This window comes from Rhineura floridana, chromosome 4, assembly GCF_030035675.1.
Source record: "Rhineura floridana isolate rRhiFlo1 chromosome 4, rRhiFlo1.hap2, whole genome shotgun sequence".
NCBI lineage: Eukaryota > Metazoa > Chordata > Lepidosauria > Squamata > Rhineuridae > Rhineura > Rhineura floridana.
Window position 1 is genome coordinate 14,720,010 of NC_084483.1, and position 17,357 is coordinate 14,737,366.

The 17,357-nt window shown below is 39.5% G+C and overlaps 1 protein-coding gene across 2 annotated transcripts in view; it reads left to right on the top strand.

Moving 5' to 3' along the window:
* The window catches only part of PLCB4 (phospholipase C beta 4), a 250,171-nt gene that overhangs the window by 92,566 nt on the left and 140,248 nt on the right, over nt 1-17,357 (top strand). Inside the window, exon 4 of one of the 2 annotated variants that reach the window (XM_061622541.1) lies at nt 4,445-4,508. The gene's annotated coding sequence lies outside the window, so the exon portion shown is untranslated. Of the gene's footprint in view, nt 1-4,444; nt 4,509-6,953; nt 7,043-17,357 lie in introns of those variants that run through there. The other variant, XM_061622542.1, reaches the window with a different exon arrangement.

Below are 17,357 nucleotides of genomic sequence, written 5' to 3' on the forward strand. Positions count from 1 at the left end.
CTAGTTGTAAAGCTGCCAGTGTTTTTATGTGCAAGTTGACCTATAGTGATGTGTGAAATGCAAACCAGAGCACAGTCTATATGTAGTGACAACCCCTAATTGGTTAAATGGATTTAAAAAAAAAAAAATCATCCTCCAGATTCCATTTCATTTCATTTCATTTCATTTCAGTGTTGCAGTTTTGATCATCCATAAATAGATAGGAACTTATGGCCTTCCAGATGTTGTTGGACTACAACTCCCAACTGTCCCAACCAGCATGGGCTTGGGTCAGATATTATTATTATTAATAATAATATTAATAAATTTCTATCCTTCCTGCTAGAAGAAGCCCAGGGCAGCAAACAAAGGACAAAACACTAAAAACATCTTAAAAATAAAACATGTTAAAAACATCTTTTTTAAAAAAAATCTTTAAAACGTCTTTAAAAGCAATTCCAAAACAGATGCAGACTGATGAGATTTGCGGTCCAACAATGTCTGGAAAACCATAGCTTCTTCATCCCTGCTATAGGGCAAGAAGATTGCTGCACCAGTGTGTACATCTGTTTTTGAATTTATAAATTGATCTTAGAACCTTTTTGTAGCATGATAAAACAAAATGCTTTGGTTTTTTTTACTGCTGGAGAGCAGTAAAGTGAAATCCTGTTCTGTCATTGTAATCTCTATAGCCATTGTAATCGCTTCTCACAGCAGCCTGTGAAATCTTAGCTTCTAAGGTAGTATAATGGTTGCAGTGAAAAGCTGAAGTAGGGAAAAGAAGGGAGAATTGTTTAAAATTTGTAGGATCACAGAGCAAGCAACATACCCAGCTTCTTCAGAATAGTTCCTTTGCCGTTAATGGTATTTCTTCAGGGTCCTATTTATTGAAGACTGCAGTGTTAATCTCTGATATCTTGCAGAGTAACATAACAAAATAATTTTATGGGGAATAAGAAAGATTTAGGACTTGTACTTTTCCTATGTCTCTTTAAAAAGCAGTTCTTTCTCTGTGGAAGGGAATGATTTTATGTTGCCAGTCACATCAATCTTGCAGAAGGTCCATTGTTATCATGAACATAAGAGCAGCCCTGCTGGATCAGGCCAAGGGCCCATCTAGCCCACCATACTGTTCTTGAAGTGGCCAACCAGATGCCTTATGGGAAGCCCATAAGGAGGACATGAGGACAATAGCACTCTCCCTACTCTTGATCCCCATGAGGGAGAAAAATTCTCTCTACTTTCTCTGCATCATGGATAACTCTATACACTTCTGTCGAGTCCCCCATTTCCTTGCCTTTTTTTCTAAACTAAAAGCCCCAAATGTTGTAACCTTTCCTTATAGGGGAGTTGGTCCAGACTCATGAATGTTTTGATTGTCCTTTCTGTACCTTTTCCAGTTCTGCAATATTTTTTTTGAGATGCAACAACCGAAACTGTATATAGTCTTTCAAGTGTGCCCCATATATTTGTATAAAGGCATTATGATATTGGTAGTTTTATTTCTTTCCTAATTTTGTATGCTCATGCTATATGATGATATCTTTATGGGAAACTCTTTAGATTACTGCTTGAAATTCTGTTGCACAGCATTACTCTTCAGCTATAGAAATTCTTCAGTTGTTTCTTCAGTAACTGTACATTACAGCATACAATATAATAGTAGTGCTCAGAGTTCCTACAATGGGGAATTGGAGACAGATTGTCGTGTTGATATTGGCAGTGGAAAACCTAAATGTTTCTCCACTCAAATTTTTGTTTTCTTTTGCAATAATTTAATATGCAGACCTTCAGAGTCATGTCAGAAATATATACTAAGCGTTGTTTTTGCCTTTTTCGGTTATTACTCCTTTTTGTTTGTTCTGTTTAATGTTTGTATTCAGAAAATAAAACCGTGAGCATAATGTGCAGCTGAACCTAGTTGTAGGCATTAAGAAGAGAAAGAGGGTGAGATTTGCAGTTTATTTATTTATTTTATTTAATTTAATTTCTATACCGCCCAAAGCCAAAAGGCTCTCTGGGCGGTGTACATAAGAGTAAAACAGCAACATAAAATACAAAAACACAGAAATAAATGTTCATAGGAGCTTCTTATGGCCAGGATCGTCAAACCCTTATATAAAGCTATGGTGCAGCCATGTTCAGAATACTGTGTATAATTTTTCTAGTTCTGGTCATCCCATTTCCCGAAGCATAGCATAGAGCTGGAAAAAACACAGGAAAGGGCAATCAAAATGATCAAAGGGCTGGAGCATCTTCTCTATGAAGAAACGCTCAAGTGTTTAGGACTTTTTTAGTTTAGAAAACAAGACAACTGAAGGAGATGTAGAAAGCTATGCCTAATTGTGGAAAAAATGGACAGAGATAATTGTTCTCCTCTTACAGGTTTAGAGTGATGATCGCCAACTGAATTAATTGGCAATAGATTTAAGGTGGACAAAAGACACTAGTTCTATGCATAATGAGTCCTTTTTTTCTGCCATGAGATGTGGTGGCAGCAACTGGTTTAATAGGCTTTAAAGGGGGATTCGATAAAATCATATAGGATAGATCTGTGTGGTTTTAGCCATGAGAGAGAAATGGAAGTTCTTGGTTCAGAAGCAAGTATACCTCTGAATACCAGTTGCTGGGATGCCAACCACAGGGGAAGGTTGTTGCTTTCGTGTTCTCCTTGTGGACTTTCTGGAGGCATCTGGTTGACCATTGTTGGAAACAGGATGGTGGCCTCATCCAGCAGGCTCTTATATTTTAGTGTTCTATGATAAGCGACATAGGAAGAGCCTGCTGAATCAGGCCAGTGGCCCATCTCGCCCCGCATCCTATACTCAGAGTGGCCAACCAGATGCCCATGGGAAACCCATAAGCAGGACCTGAGTACAAGAGGTACTTCTTTAATATACTAAAGGTATTTCTACGTTGAGGATTTTCAAGGCCTGAATGCTATCCTGTCCTGCAACAAGGCAGCCTGAAGCTCAGGCTGGAGGCAAGGCAGTAGGAATGCAGAGCTCTGATGTTGCTTCAGCATCAAACTTTTCTCCCTCTCGCATAACACTAGAACTCATGGAATTCCAGTGAAGTACTTCACATAGTATATAGATACACTATGGAATTCACTCCCACAAGAGGCAAGAGTTCCCTGGGAACTCCCTGGGATTAACTATTAAACCACTCTAAGAACTGTAGTTTTGTGAGGGAAATGGGAGTCTCCTAACAACATTTTAAGGTCCTGTTGAGTTCTGTGGGGCTTAGTCCCTTAGTAAGTTTGTTTAGAATTGCAGCCTCCAGGGGCATCCATCTTTACTCCCGAGGGTCCACAACACTAGGGTCCTTTCTTCCTACACTGGCCTTCTGGTGACTGGCCTGGCCTGGCCTGAGGGCACTTAAACCCTTCTTGCCGAAAGCAAGTAGGCTAGATTAAATGTTCCCTACCCAGTCTCCATTTTTTAGCTAAGATGTCTTTCTTAATTTCCAATCAGAGAAATGGGATGCTTCTGCTCTGGCAACCCTAACCGGAAACGGTATGAGACAGGGGTGTATTTTATCACCCTATTTGTTTAATCTATATGCAAGGAGATGTGAAAATATGAGGGAGAAATATCAATAATTTAAGATATGCAGATGATACCATACTACTAGCAGAAACCAGTAATTATCTGAAACGAACGCTGATGAAAGTTAAAGAGAAAAGCACAAAAGCACAACTACAGCTGAACGTCAAGAAGACTAAAGTAATGACAACAGAAGATATATGTAACTTTAAAGTTGACAATGAGGACATTGAAGTTGTGAAGGATTATCAGTACCTTGGCACCGCCATTAACCAAGATGAAGACAATAGTCAAGAAATTAGAAGAACTTTTCTAGTGAAGGTCCTCAGATGCAAAGATGTATCACTGAACTCTAAAGTCAGGATCATTCAGACCATGGTATTCCTGATCTCTATGTATGGACAGTGAGAAAAGCGGATAAGAGAAAAATCAACTCATTTGAAATGTGGTGTTGGAGGAGAGCTTTGCAGATACCATGGACTGCAAAAAAGACAAATAATTGGGTGTTAGAACAAATTAAACCAAAACTATCACTAGAAGTGATGAAACTGAGGTTATACTTTGGACACATCATGAGAAGACATCATTGACTAGAAAAGACAATAATGCTGGGAAAAACAGAAGAGAGTAGAAAAAGAGGAAGAGATGGATAGATTCCATAAAGGAAGCCATAGACCTGAACTTACAAGATCTGAACAGGGTGGTTTATAACATGCTGTTGGAGGTCACTGATTCATAGGGTCGCCATAAGTCAAAATCGACTTGAAGGCACATAACAACAACAAAGTCATTTTGAAAAAGGCGACCCAAAAATTTAATTAGTAAATGATGATGGTGGTGGTGTTTGAATTTACAAAGATGATCTAGCTCAGTAGGACTTGTATAAATGATGTTTTTTAATCTTTTGCTTTTTGCAGAAAGAAAAGTTTCCCAGGACACCCAAATAGTAAATTGTTTGTCTACTTGGATAAGTGCTTCTTGGTAAGTTTCCTGTTTATATGCAATGGTGCAAACTTGCAGCACAGTATTAATAATAAGCCATGTGTTATGTGGAGAGGCAAGTTAAAAGCTCATGTTTGATTGTATCAGTGTCACATAACGTTTGTATATATGGTATGTGTTGCTTCAGGCAGTGATTACCCTCCTAGCTCCTGAGCTGAAACAGGCAAAAAGATCCTTAAACCTTTAGTTTGCTCCTTCCAGCTAATTAGACAGTCACAAAGACATCAGATTCATTATCGTTCCTTATAAACAGAGAGAGAATAGCTATAAGCAACGAAAGGTGTGAAGGGTTACAGCAAGTGAAGCTGGCAGCATTTGAAGAAAACCTCAGGGGGCAATTTATTTTTGTAGCTCTAATCTAATATTCCGCAGTTCTACTTTGAGCTGGATAAATTTGTACTCCCTTGGTGCTTGTTGAAGGAACTGTGCCTGCATATCTCAATACATGTATATATATCTTTGGAGAATGATACCTCTGTTACCGGCTATCAAGGGTAATATACATGGTTGTTATTTAAAGATAGTTTTAGGCCTGGTTCCTGAGTGTTTTTTTTTAATGTTTGTTTACTGTGAACCTCAAAACTCTCAGTTGGGTCCAGACTTCGTCTCGCTTAGAGCAGATCCATTGATTTCAATCGGTGTAGTCTACACATTACTTTCTCTGGATCCAGCCTTTTTTTTTGATCCTATGCATGCTGTTGTTTAGCTTGGTTACTTCTGGGAATCTAAGGCTGCACTCCTAGCCCCACTGACCCAGATGTAAGCCTCACTGAAATCAATAGGGCTTACTTCTTGAGGAGACATGGTTAGGATTGTGCTGTAAAATAGCTAATACTGTTTGAAGATTGTGGAAAAAGGTTTTGGTTATTTTGGAAGAAACAAAAAAGGAAAATTCTTGAGACTGAAGAGTTGTTTTTTCCAAAAAGGGGTGGCATGAGATTTGGAAAGAATTATACATCCCCCCTCACATTTTTTCACTGATATGGTTGTGTGATAATGATCCTGAGGATGCCAGTAATACCATACTAAACCTGCTGTTTTGCCCCCTTTCCTTTTACCCACAAGGTGCCATATTGAAAGCAATAAGTAATTGTCTTGCTCTGGTTTGGCTTCATAAGTCCTCATGCAGTCAAATCCCATTGGTTACATAGCATCATCATGAAGCTAAATAATTGGAACGTGCATTCTACCTACCTTATACTGAATCAGACCATTGGTCCATCTAGCTTTCTGCTCTGACTGGAAGCCATTCTCTAGGGATTCAGGCAGGGATCTCTCCCGGCTCTTCCTGGAAATACCAGGAATAGAACGTGGGACCTCCTGCCCTCACACTGGTGTCTTGTAGGTAAAGGGGGGAAAGGTACCCAGCAGTAGCAAAGAGCAAATTGGCCGCTCCTGATGGGTGGGGCAAACAATTGGCACATGTTCCCAGCGTCTCCCACAAATCACTGAAATGCCTCCCATTTCTGCAGCATTCAAATAGGGTGAAGAATTTGGGGTGAGCATTTTTTTCAACCCTATGCATTCCTTTTGTCCAGTCCCTCTGTTATATCACTGCAGGTTCTCTGTCTCCTTATCTCCTCTATTCCATCAGAGCAGTTCTATGAAGCTGCTCATGAGGGGGCTTTGCCAGGGTCACCTGTGAAGAAAGTCACAATGGCTGATTGCCCATTTTTGAAAATCTAAAATCCAGCAGTTATCTGGAGCTGTGGCTTTATTGGTCATTATTAACCTTATCCTCTCTGAATTTTCTTGGATTCTTTCTTACTCAGTGTCCTTTGTATGTGGGAATTTGAGCTAATAAAGTGGGTTTGCAAATGGCTGCTGTTTTCCCCTCTGTGCAAAGGCTGCAAGTAGTATTTACCATGGGTGGCTGCACAAAATGGCTGCCATGAGCAGCAAAAAAATAGGTGCGGGTATTCTGTATGGGTGAGTGCCACCACAAAAAAAGCCCTGCTCGTGTGTATATATGCTTGCCAATTCAGGATTAGACACTGTGCTTCTGATGAAGTGGACTGTATACTATAGGAGAAAGTGTCTGCTATAATTAAATTTGTGTTTAAGGTACCCCAGAACTCTCTTGCTTTTGCTTCAACATATTAACATGGCTACCCTTCTGGATATTGTTATACTTTCTACAGACTTGCACACGTGGCTGTGGTTTACGGTTTTCTGCTTCCATGGTTAGGCTGGATTTGTCACTATTCCCGAAAAAAAATAAGGTCACTTCTAATTTGCGTACATGGAACCATTTAAACATGTGCAAATGTATGTGAGGCCATTGCCCAGCTTTGAAGCTTGGCTATTGAAACAGCAGAGAACTAGGTCATTACTATTAGCCAAGTTGGACGGCTCTTCTTGGGACAGTTAACTCACTACATTTTTCATCCATGCAAACAGACTCTGGTCTTTCTTGGGCGTGCACTCGCTTTGTCTTAAACAGATACATTCATGGGAGTTGCTGCTAATCCTTATCAGTGAGTCGTGCTTGTCTGGTCTTGACTTCATACAAGGTATGGACTAGTTGCCTAGGTAAATGCGATACTGTTGATCTAGCCCTACATTAGGCTGCTGTCATTAGTCTTCTCTGCCCTTCTGTGTATATAAATCTTCTCTTGATGAGTCTCAAGGGCTGATAGTTGGGAGGACCTGTTTATGGGTGGCTCATTGGCATTGCCATGGCAGCTTAGCATTTTCTCATGGGTTGTTATATTACACATAAATCCAGCTTTGTAATTATATTTATCAGTAATCATGCCCTCTATTTAGCTTCCCAGAGGCATCTGGCTGGCTACTGGTAGAGACAGAATGCAGAAGCAGATCAGTCTTTGGTTTAATCCAGCAAAGCAGTTCTTACGTTCTGAATCTTGTTTCCCTCCTTCAAATAGGAGATTTTATTAACAACGTGTTGATGTTTGGGTGATGCTGCCCTTGTCAGAATGTAAATTTCTGGAGTCCAAGATTTCTCTCCCCTTCCCCCGGGCCCTGCCAAAATTTCTTCTATATTTAGTTGACTGATTAGTTAGCTTACTTAATTTAAAAGGAAACTTTGATGAATTGGGCAATAGTGTTTTGTGTGTGTGTGTGTGGTGTATTTTTGCAGCTACTTCCAAAAATGGCAGGTGATGGGCTCAGAAAAGGGCATTTCTCTTCACACCTCTAAGAAGTGTGGCCGCCTCGTGGCATACATGCGTGTTATTTTGAAACAAAGTGCACTTTTTTTTTCTTCAGGACAATTGTTTTTATTCACATGCAATTTGTGCTAATTTAAAATATTTTATCTGCCTAATTGGGCAGTTTATTTTTAATTGGGTAGTTTATTTTTAATTCCCACAAAGATGCCAAAGTCTACCTTGACTTAAAGATAGTTGCAGTTATATATAGCATCATGAGACGGAATCAGCTATTTTGTATGTTAGAGGAAATGTCAGAAATATTTGTTGATATTGCAGCATCTGTGTACATGGTGCTTTAGCATATATGTATGTTGCAACGGTACATAAACAAGGAACAGGTCCCTGACTTAAGATATATTAGGAAGCCACTAAGAAATGGACACACTCAAATTGAGAACAGGAAGGGCGTACCCACTCCAAAACACTGGACTGTGAATGGAGGCCACAAATTGGAGAGAGTTTGTGTCTGTTTTTTAAATAGGTGAAGCTCCCTGGCAACTGCCTCTTTTTTCAGAATGCCCCCTAGAAATTCTCCTCCTTACAAAGCTGTTGGGGGGTGCCATCAAGATTATAAATTACTACAACCCAACCATCAGAAGATTTGAGCTATTTTTTTGTTCATAAACCTCTTATATATGATATTAAACTAAAGGGCTTTCCTTGAATGAATCCCAGAAATTCATTAAGAAAAGCGGCATGCTTACCAAAGAAGTCATTTTAAATGATGTACAGTGATGCACATATTTGTGTTTTATATATTGTACTTTACATATTTCATTATCTTTTTGTCTTAACGTGTGTTTTACAGTTTGCTGTAATCCATCTCATGAATATGATTTGGCTTTTCATAAGCCAATTTGCAGCCATGTTTCAGGTCTTCTAAGAGTAGGCATGAAGTGTAAATCTCAGAGATGAAGCCTTCCCTGATTTGCAACATTAACTATTTTGATGCACTCCTTTTTGTATTAACAACTGTATTTTCCTCAGTTTACTTGTTCCTGATGGGTTAATTGGGTTAATGCACCAACAGTTGATGGAATTTCCTTTGAACCATTGTTTTTGGATGATTGAATGGAGCATTACCTTGTGCAGTTTTCCTTTCCTGAATGACCAGCCAGGAGGCACAAATTTTGATGAGAAAGCTGTTAGTTTTGGATAACAGCCCCCCACTCCAAACTAGCATAATTGGTTAGATATACTTGGTTATATATTGACTTTGTGGCCTTATTGACTTTGAGAACAATGTCTATTTTATCCAATATCAAGATAATCTTGCTAAGAGTGGGAGGTTTCCCTCTTATCTTTGGAAAAAGCTTGCTGATTTGTCTGTTCACATGTAGACTGTGCCAAGGGAGGTGTGGCCTCAGATGAATGCTGGCAACAGGCAACTTTGCTCTTAAGCAAACAGCTGGCCTAGATATTTCTCCTCCTAAAAATGAAGTGTAGACTTTTGCTATATTTACCGTACTATCTAAATTTTTATGTGTTTTAAGTAAGCTAAATGAACCTACTCTTACTTTCCAGACAGGTGTGTAATCACAAGCAGATTGCTTTGTACCCCTTGATCACACAAATTATATTGTGTCAACTTTATCACACAAATTATATTTGAATTAAATATTTTCTTATATCATACTTAACTATGGATTGTTTTTCTTAAGCATGTTTAAATAATGGCCAGATTTGGATTATGAGAATGAGCCTCAGATTTGCACACTATTGCCTCCCCCCTTCCATCAAGGCCTCAAGGCAGAGATTGGAAACTTTCATTTCTATTTTAGATTAACCACATAAGATATGAACCTAAACCATGGTTAATCTTAACAATGGTTTGTTGAAAGTTGTTGAAAGAAGCCAATTTCAGGCCATAGTCTGTGAAGCTGTCTTGTTTCAAGAAGGCATAGTTGAGATTATCCACAGCTATGTTTGGCTGACACACTAAACTGTGATTAATCTAAAATGGAACCTGCTGTAACTCGTTTTCATAACATTAAACCATGGTTTAGCATTATGCTTGAATATTGGCTTCATTTGCACATCACGGTAAACCAAATTATGGTTTACAAGGACTGCACTTAAATGCTGGCTCCCAGAGAGGAATTTGCATCCGCTTTACTCCTCCCCACTCCTTTTATCACAGTGCAGTGTGTAAGTTAAAAAAAAAGATTTGGCTTAGTGTGCCATCCAAACCCAGGATTGAAGTTAAGATCTCCTTTAGCGCGATTTGTAACCATAGCTCAAACTTGGTCATACTGTAATGTGTGAATCAGATCGCTATGATTGTGAATACTTAACCTCACAGTTAAGGATTGGCTCCAGAAGAGATGTAAAACATGGTTTGCATTAACCATGGTTAAGCATTGCATCTGTTTCAACCAAACAGCGACTGCAACTGCTTCCTCACATATCCAGTCTTTGTGCTTACAAGGTAATTGCTCTTTCAGGGCAAGGCTTAATTTGAAGCAGAATCACATTTTCTTTGTATAGTTGGATTCTTAACCACTGTTTAGGCCACAAAGCATTGTAAAACATTAACTATATGGCCTGGTGTAGGCACAGAGTGAAGTGGTCAAATCCACAAAATTATACCAAATGCATTTGAATGGAAAATATTTTTTTCTTAGAGAAGATACCTTGCCTCTGTAGTGATCCAACAGCTTAGCTGTGGTGAGTGGCTGTTTTAGTATGGCAAAAGTCAGACAAAAGTGGAACATGGTACATCTGGTTGCACTCCATTTAGGACGGGTGCTTTCTGAGAGCAAAGATTAATAATCATTTTATTAGAAAGGCCTCTTTGTTTTTCCCAGCTGGTCTTTATGTAATCTGATAATGCCACGAAAATTGATAGTAAGGCCATATCTAATAAAACCTCACTCTGTTTCCTATTTGTGTGGTTCTAATCACTAATGCATCAGTATATGCAGTGTTTTGTTTTGTTAGAACTGATTTTGAGTGTGACATAATTGAAATATCTCTGTGTGCTCTAATTTGGAAGCTATAGTGTTAGAGAGGAAGCTCAATTTAGTTGTAGCTATTTATCTGTTCCCTTTCTCTCTTTTGGCCCCATTTGGCAGTTGTAGGATGCAAGGTACCTGCTCTTTCTCTGTGTTACTCTCAAATTGATATGGATTGTCTGCATGTATTTCACCCTGAAGTTGTTCTGAGAAGGTTTCCGTGGTGATTAATGATGTCAGAGAAGGGTGACATCTGAGTGCTGTGTGCTAAAAAGCCAACTTCGGTAATTTTACCCTGGAGATGTAATGTCTCAGAGCAGAGAAAAACAGCTTCCCTCTAGTAGTAAACACTAAGTGCTGTGAAAAGGGGCCACCAGATCTCCCGATCTGTGCTGATGGTGTACAGCCACCTCAGAGTCTGATCATGGTGGTAAAGGTTTGCTGCCTGAGGCATGGTGCCTCTGCTCCTGCCCCCCGCTCAATCAATCAAGACCAGTCAAGTTATTTTGACACCTGAGGTAGAAAATCCCACAACCACGTCTATACCTCCCTGGCAGTAAACTATTTATTATAGCAATAAATTAAAGAGCAAACAATTTGCTGCCCTTTCATAACACCCCAAATCAGCTGCCTGATGCAGTTTTCTCACTCTGCCTAATGGTAGGACTGGCCCTGCTGTGTTGTTAAAACCTTTGCCAGCTTGCACTAAGTACTGTATTTGCCTTTCTGTTTTTGGTCCCATAGTCTACAGTAAATTGTCTGGCTCCTGTGGAAATTTCCTTGTGCTGAGAATCCATATTTGTGTGTGTGTGTGAGTGTGTGCGTGTGCGTACAAGGGATGTGAGCAGAAGAACTGTGTAGTGGCATATACTTGTCTGCCTTATCTTAACTCTTACATTTTTTGTTCTATATTGAAAGGAAAAATTTAAACCCTTCCTGCCAACAAATAACATTCACTGCACATATAATATCCTGGGAGGATTTTTAAATGTACAATTTCACCTAAATGGCATGGCAGATAGGATTCTGTAGAATTCATTACTCTATCATTGAGAGGGAGGCTTAAATAGAAATTCAGACCAAGTTGATCTTTGGATGCTATTTTGAAGTCTTTGTTGGTGTGGCCATTTTACATTCACGTTAGAAACAATTAAGTATTTCATGTTTACTAAATGTAGTTTTGAGAAATTCACTTTTGTCTCTAGGATGTTGTAGCACTTTGCATTTTTAAATGTATATTTAAAAATCCAGAGCATCAGTATCGACACAGATAATCTCTAAAATACTAATCTTCAGTGCATTTACTATTTAATTAAGCAAAATTAAGCGCATGTCAGTTTGAGTAACTATAAGGAAATGACAAGTCTGTATTAGTGGTTTCTTAATTTTTTTCAAAAGTGCAACTATTGCAGTATTCAGAATGCCAACAGAATTACAAAATGGATATCTTCCCTAAAAACATGAATTTAGAATTTATTCCTTCATATAATGATTATTGCTACATCTGGGCAATAATTGTCAAACGTGTTTGCCACTCCCAGTTCTGTTGAAACTGACAATTATGGTAGCAAAAGATCAGTCAATATATCAGGAGGTGATATTTCCCTTGCCTTGCAGAATGGCCAAGAAAGCCTTCAGAATCAGTGATGGCCATTACCAAAAAAAGGTATCTCTTAATTATTTTTATGCTGTACCCCTTTTGCATCCCTATTGTGCACCACTTAGAAGCTGCAGTATTAAGCTGTATAAAAACTATATAAATAAATACATAAAATGTCTACAAAATTTGACTAAACCAGAGATTTTATTTATTACAAAGCACTGAAATGGTTACAAAGAGTAAGTAATATAGTTAATATTTATAAAATTAATGCATAGATTTACTAGATACCTCCCTGGCTGGCCTAAAAATGTGCACTTAGAGGAAATGTTATATTAAGGCCGTATAAGGGGAAGGGAGAGATGTTTTAAATCAGAGAGCAAAGGGGAGTTCTGTGTGTATAACTGAATTGGGAGACTGAGTCCAGACTGTACTTGACCATAAGGACCTAGTGCAAAAAAAAATTCCACATGCAAAATGGAGGTGTTGGATCTTTCCTAAAAAACACAAATGATTACTGGTAGGGCTAATGCTTGTTGAGAAGGTGCTTTTTTTTCCTCACCAGAGCTAATGAATAGTCACATAGAAGCACATGTCTGTATTGGACAATGTGCAAAGGAATCGGTTGCAGTTTAAGGCATTTGCATCCATCTGGAGTTCTTGCTTCTCCCAAACAATGAGAGTGTGTTTGAATCCTACTAGGGAAGGTAGCTAGTGTATGTCGTGATACGCTTCTTCTGTTGTCCTTACAAAGCCCTAGTTACCTGTAGAGCAAAGCTCAAGACGGTAAGGGCATGCTGAGAATGGCAATGTGGCTGAACCCCTTGATAACACTGCCATACCTGGAAGAGTTTCCTTTCCCCCCCCTCTTCATTAGCAGAGATCAAATCCATATTCTTCCTGTAGGAGAAAGATTGTGAGGGGAATGCCAGGCAACAGTGAAGGAGACTGATACTGTGACAATCTGAACTGTGGTTAGACGTTAATGTGCATTATAAAGCTGTGGGTATTGTTGTTATATAATTGAGGTGATACAACATTGGCTATGAAATGATTTGGAACTGTGCCTTTGTTTGACAGAAAAAGTGGACTTGGTGCACTCCAGGGAGTGAAACCTCTATTAGAATCTTGGAGGGGGAAGTGTTGTCGGTTGGGAAGTGACAGTTAATGAGGGTTTTAGAGAGGAGTGAAAGACTGAAGACTTGGGATTATAGCCAGCTAAATTTTACTTGGAGCAGAGCCAGTGAAATTAATGGACCCAAATTAGTCATGACCATTAATTTCAGTGGTTCTACTCCAACTATGACTAATTTTGGATACGTCCTTAGGAGTGAAAGAAAGTATTTTTGGTAAAAGGGAATTTAATTGTTGAAACAGCAAGTGGGACTTGCAAGAAAATGTTTTCATATGGCTTGCTCCCGTTCATGTTTCCAGCTACTCCATCAGTTCTCCCTCCCCCCTCTTTGTTGATTTGTTGGTTTGTTCTTAATACCCTCCAATGGTCTGCCATAATTTCTTGCCCACTGAGCATGCTCAGTCCTCCCTGGGCCTTTTTTGGGGTCTCCTTTTTAAAGTTTTTGCCACCTAAAGATTATTTGTAGTTTTACAAATTTTGGGATTCCCCTAAACCCGTGGATGGTGCCAGTTTGGCTATATCAGGATCCACACTTGGAGAATTGCTTTTGCTATTAATATATATTATGGGTGCAGTAAAAATTGTAAAAATCAGTTAGCATAACTAAACTTGATATGGTTGAAACTGATGTCTTGTAACTAGATGTTTTAATCCCAAAGCTGATATAGCTAAGACAGATTTAAAAACATTTTGTATTTTTGTTCTTAATAAATTCTTTCTTTTTAAAGATACCCTGGAAGACTATTCTACTGACCTTTCACACCTGATAAATATCTATCAGAGATGACAAGGCAAGTTTGTGGTGTATGCCTATTTTTAAAGACTTGCAAGCAGACTTGTAACTGAACCTGCATACTCAGAGGGACAATTTAGAAGAAGACTATGTGAAGAGGTAGTCAACATGGTGGGGACAAGTGAAATGCCCTACATCTTCTACATCCAGGGCAAAATAGGCAATAGTTGAGTGAAGGGTTGCTGCCCAGTTTACTACAGCCAGTGAAAGATCTTCTGAAGATTCCATCCTCCCTCCCACCAAGTTGCTAAGCAGCAGCTTGAATTTGTCATTGTCAATGGTCACCTTTGCTGATGAGGGAGAGAGGTAGTGGGGATGCTGACAGGCAAGGCTTCAGCTTATGACAGAGAGGAAGAGATCCACAAGCCTCACAGTTCACCAGTCAAAGCGGCCAAGACAGTTCCACAGAAACCTGTGCAGGAGAGGTTCTGATTGGCAGAGAGCTATTTATCCACAACACACAGGACAGAAAAAATATCAATAAGACAGACACATCTGGGACAGAATGGTGCAGGACAGAAAAAAATATTCCTAAAACAAATATCTGAAGAGGCATGCTGATATCTAAGCTGGTGGTCCCCATGGTGAACTACAACTCATTGGTTTCTGTTGTTTATTGTGGCCCAGAGAGTGCTAGAGGTGTTAATATAACGTTGTTGTTCTTCCTGTTGTATAAGAACGTTCTGCTGTTTTTTCCTTTTCTCTGCTTAGGGAAAGGCAACAACAGCTACACTTTCTGGAGATAGTTCTCCCTCTGTGAGGAGAGATATGGTCCTCAAGGATTCAGCTTAAGAGAAAACTACATTTCCTTTAATTTCATCTGTGCCCATAGTGCTTCTGACTGGCTTAGCCAGTGTACTCTTTGCAAGGTTTATCCTGTCCTTGATTTTTGAGTAAATAAGAGGGCAGCACTCAACCAAAATGCACAGGAAAAGACACTACAGTAGGGGCCCGTTTTACAGCGATTCGCTTTACAGCGATTCGCTAATGCGGCGGCTTTCAATTAGGGAAAGTCCCCACATTAAGGCGCTTGTTCCGATTTTGTGGCGTTCTTTCCCCGTTGCGTGCCATTTTGACGTCATTTTGGCGCGACGCTCCCCATTATCATCAGTGGTGTTCCGCTTTACGGCGATTTCTGCTTTACGGCGGGGGTCCGGAACGGAACCCGCCGTATAAGCGGGGCCCGCCTGTACAATAGATTAAAAATCAACAGAAGAATAAAAGTTGAAGGGTGCAGTGAGCTTGAGAATATTATTTTAAATGTGTTTGTTTTGAAGAAGCTTTACCCTGCTCTTCAGCTGAAAAAAGACTCCCAGAGCAGTTTACAAATAATGTGTTGTAATTGGGTGTAGTTCCACCATATCAAACAATCCATCATGGTAATGTGGGGAGGGTGGTCAGCCAGGAGTGTTGTTGCTGTTGTTTCAAATGAGTTCAGTGGGGAGGGATTTACCTTGTGCCAGTTCCATTGTAAAATTCCATTGTTATTGGATGCATGATTGGGGTCTGAAGGGCTAAGACTTGGTCTTAAGTCTGCTCTGTACTGTCTGGGGTTCTGCCTCAGTTTGGCTGCTCCGCTTGGGGAATGAATACACGGGTCTGACATTCTACTTGGGTGTCTGAGCAGTTGCACTGATGTGCCTCATATTCTGTCACTGTTGTGTGGTTTCTGTTGTGTGCTGTAGCTCTGTCTTCAGCATATCTCAAATATTAGGTTTGTACCCTTAATTTCATTCCTGCATTCCCATGGCATTTTCACCTTGAGAATCTGTTGCTCTAAAGTTTCCCCTTGACGATTGCTGCTTGGCAAGGTTCCAAAAGGAGTTGAGCTGAATCAAGTGAAAAATCTATCTAGTTTACAGTAGCATTGGTAATCCTGTGTTTTGCTTTCTCTTGGCATCATTTAATTTTGCTGTCCCCTTAAGCTGCATTTCCTCTTAGTCAGAAGGAAATTAGTTTCCCAGTTTAAACACAACTCAATATTGTGGATTGGACTGTATCCCACTTTAGATAATGATCTGTTCAGAGCTTCTCTTTGATTAAAACTGGACTGTTGTTCATTGGTTTATGTAAAATATTTATATCTTGCCTTTCTGTCCAAGCTTATCCTTTGGAAGTCACCAGAAGGTCAACCTCAATTTACTGCCCTGAGGTGGGATCCTTACGTGATTATCAGGTAGCCTTGAGAGGAAAAGATGGTGGTGGTATCTAGCAGTTCAAGGGTGGCACTTGCAGGAGTAGGGGTGGAACATGGTAGCACTAGATGCTTGGGGTGTTGGTTTTTTTGGGAATAGTTTGTATTTGATTTTTTAAAAAAGGTTAATAATGAAAATAAAGGAAGCCTAACTGTCCCTGTATGCCACCCATCTACAATAATGACTTCTTATTAAAGCATCATTTAAGAATAAATATGCTTGTCTATAACCTGTCCTCAACATATAGGCTGCCTCTTACAATATAAGCCAATGCCGCTTATGTAGCAAGCTACTTTATAGTGAAACATTTAGCTCAGTATTTTCTACACTGACTGGCAGCAGCTCTCCAGAATTTTAGACAGGGGCCTTTCCCAGTCCTACCTGGAGATGCCAGGAGTTGAACTGAAGCCTTCTGCATGAAAGCATGTGCTCTACCAATGAGTTTGCTTTTTGTCTGGAATAACAGCATTTATTTATCTAGTGAATAATCGTAGGTGCTTGAGCATTCTTTGGTTGGTCATGGACAGTTTTGCTGCTAACAATCAACTAATGAAAAGGGCTTTCTAGTCATGATTTTACAATATCAAATATCATGTCTCCAGTATCTTTTGGATCATGCCCATTACATGTTTCTGAGACTCTTGAATATGTTAGCAAGATTACTTGCATAAATGAGCCAATTTTGTCACAGTGTTTTCCGCACAATCCATAGCCTAAGTCCTTCCCTGACTTACTCATGCATTCTTTTTGCTATTTCTTTTTTTAAAGAGATGTCAAGCCCTCCCTTCCAGTTTATCTCTGGTGAAAGATTCTCTTTTCTCTGATACATTTTCATCCTCTGTTAATCATCACTTTGTCAGTGTTCAGCACTCAGGGCTCAAACAGTCATGATGGCAGTGTCCCATCTGTGGCCTGTCACATATAAACACACTTACTATGAAAGTTGCCAGCATTTGGTGATTTTGTGTGCTACCG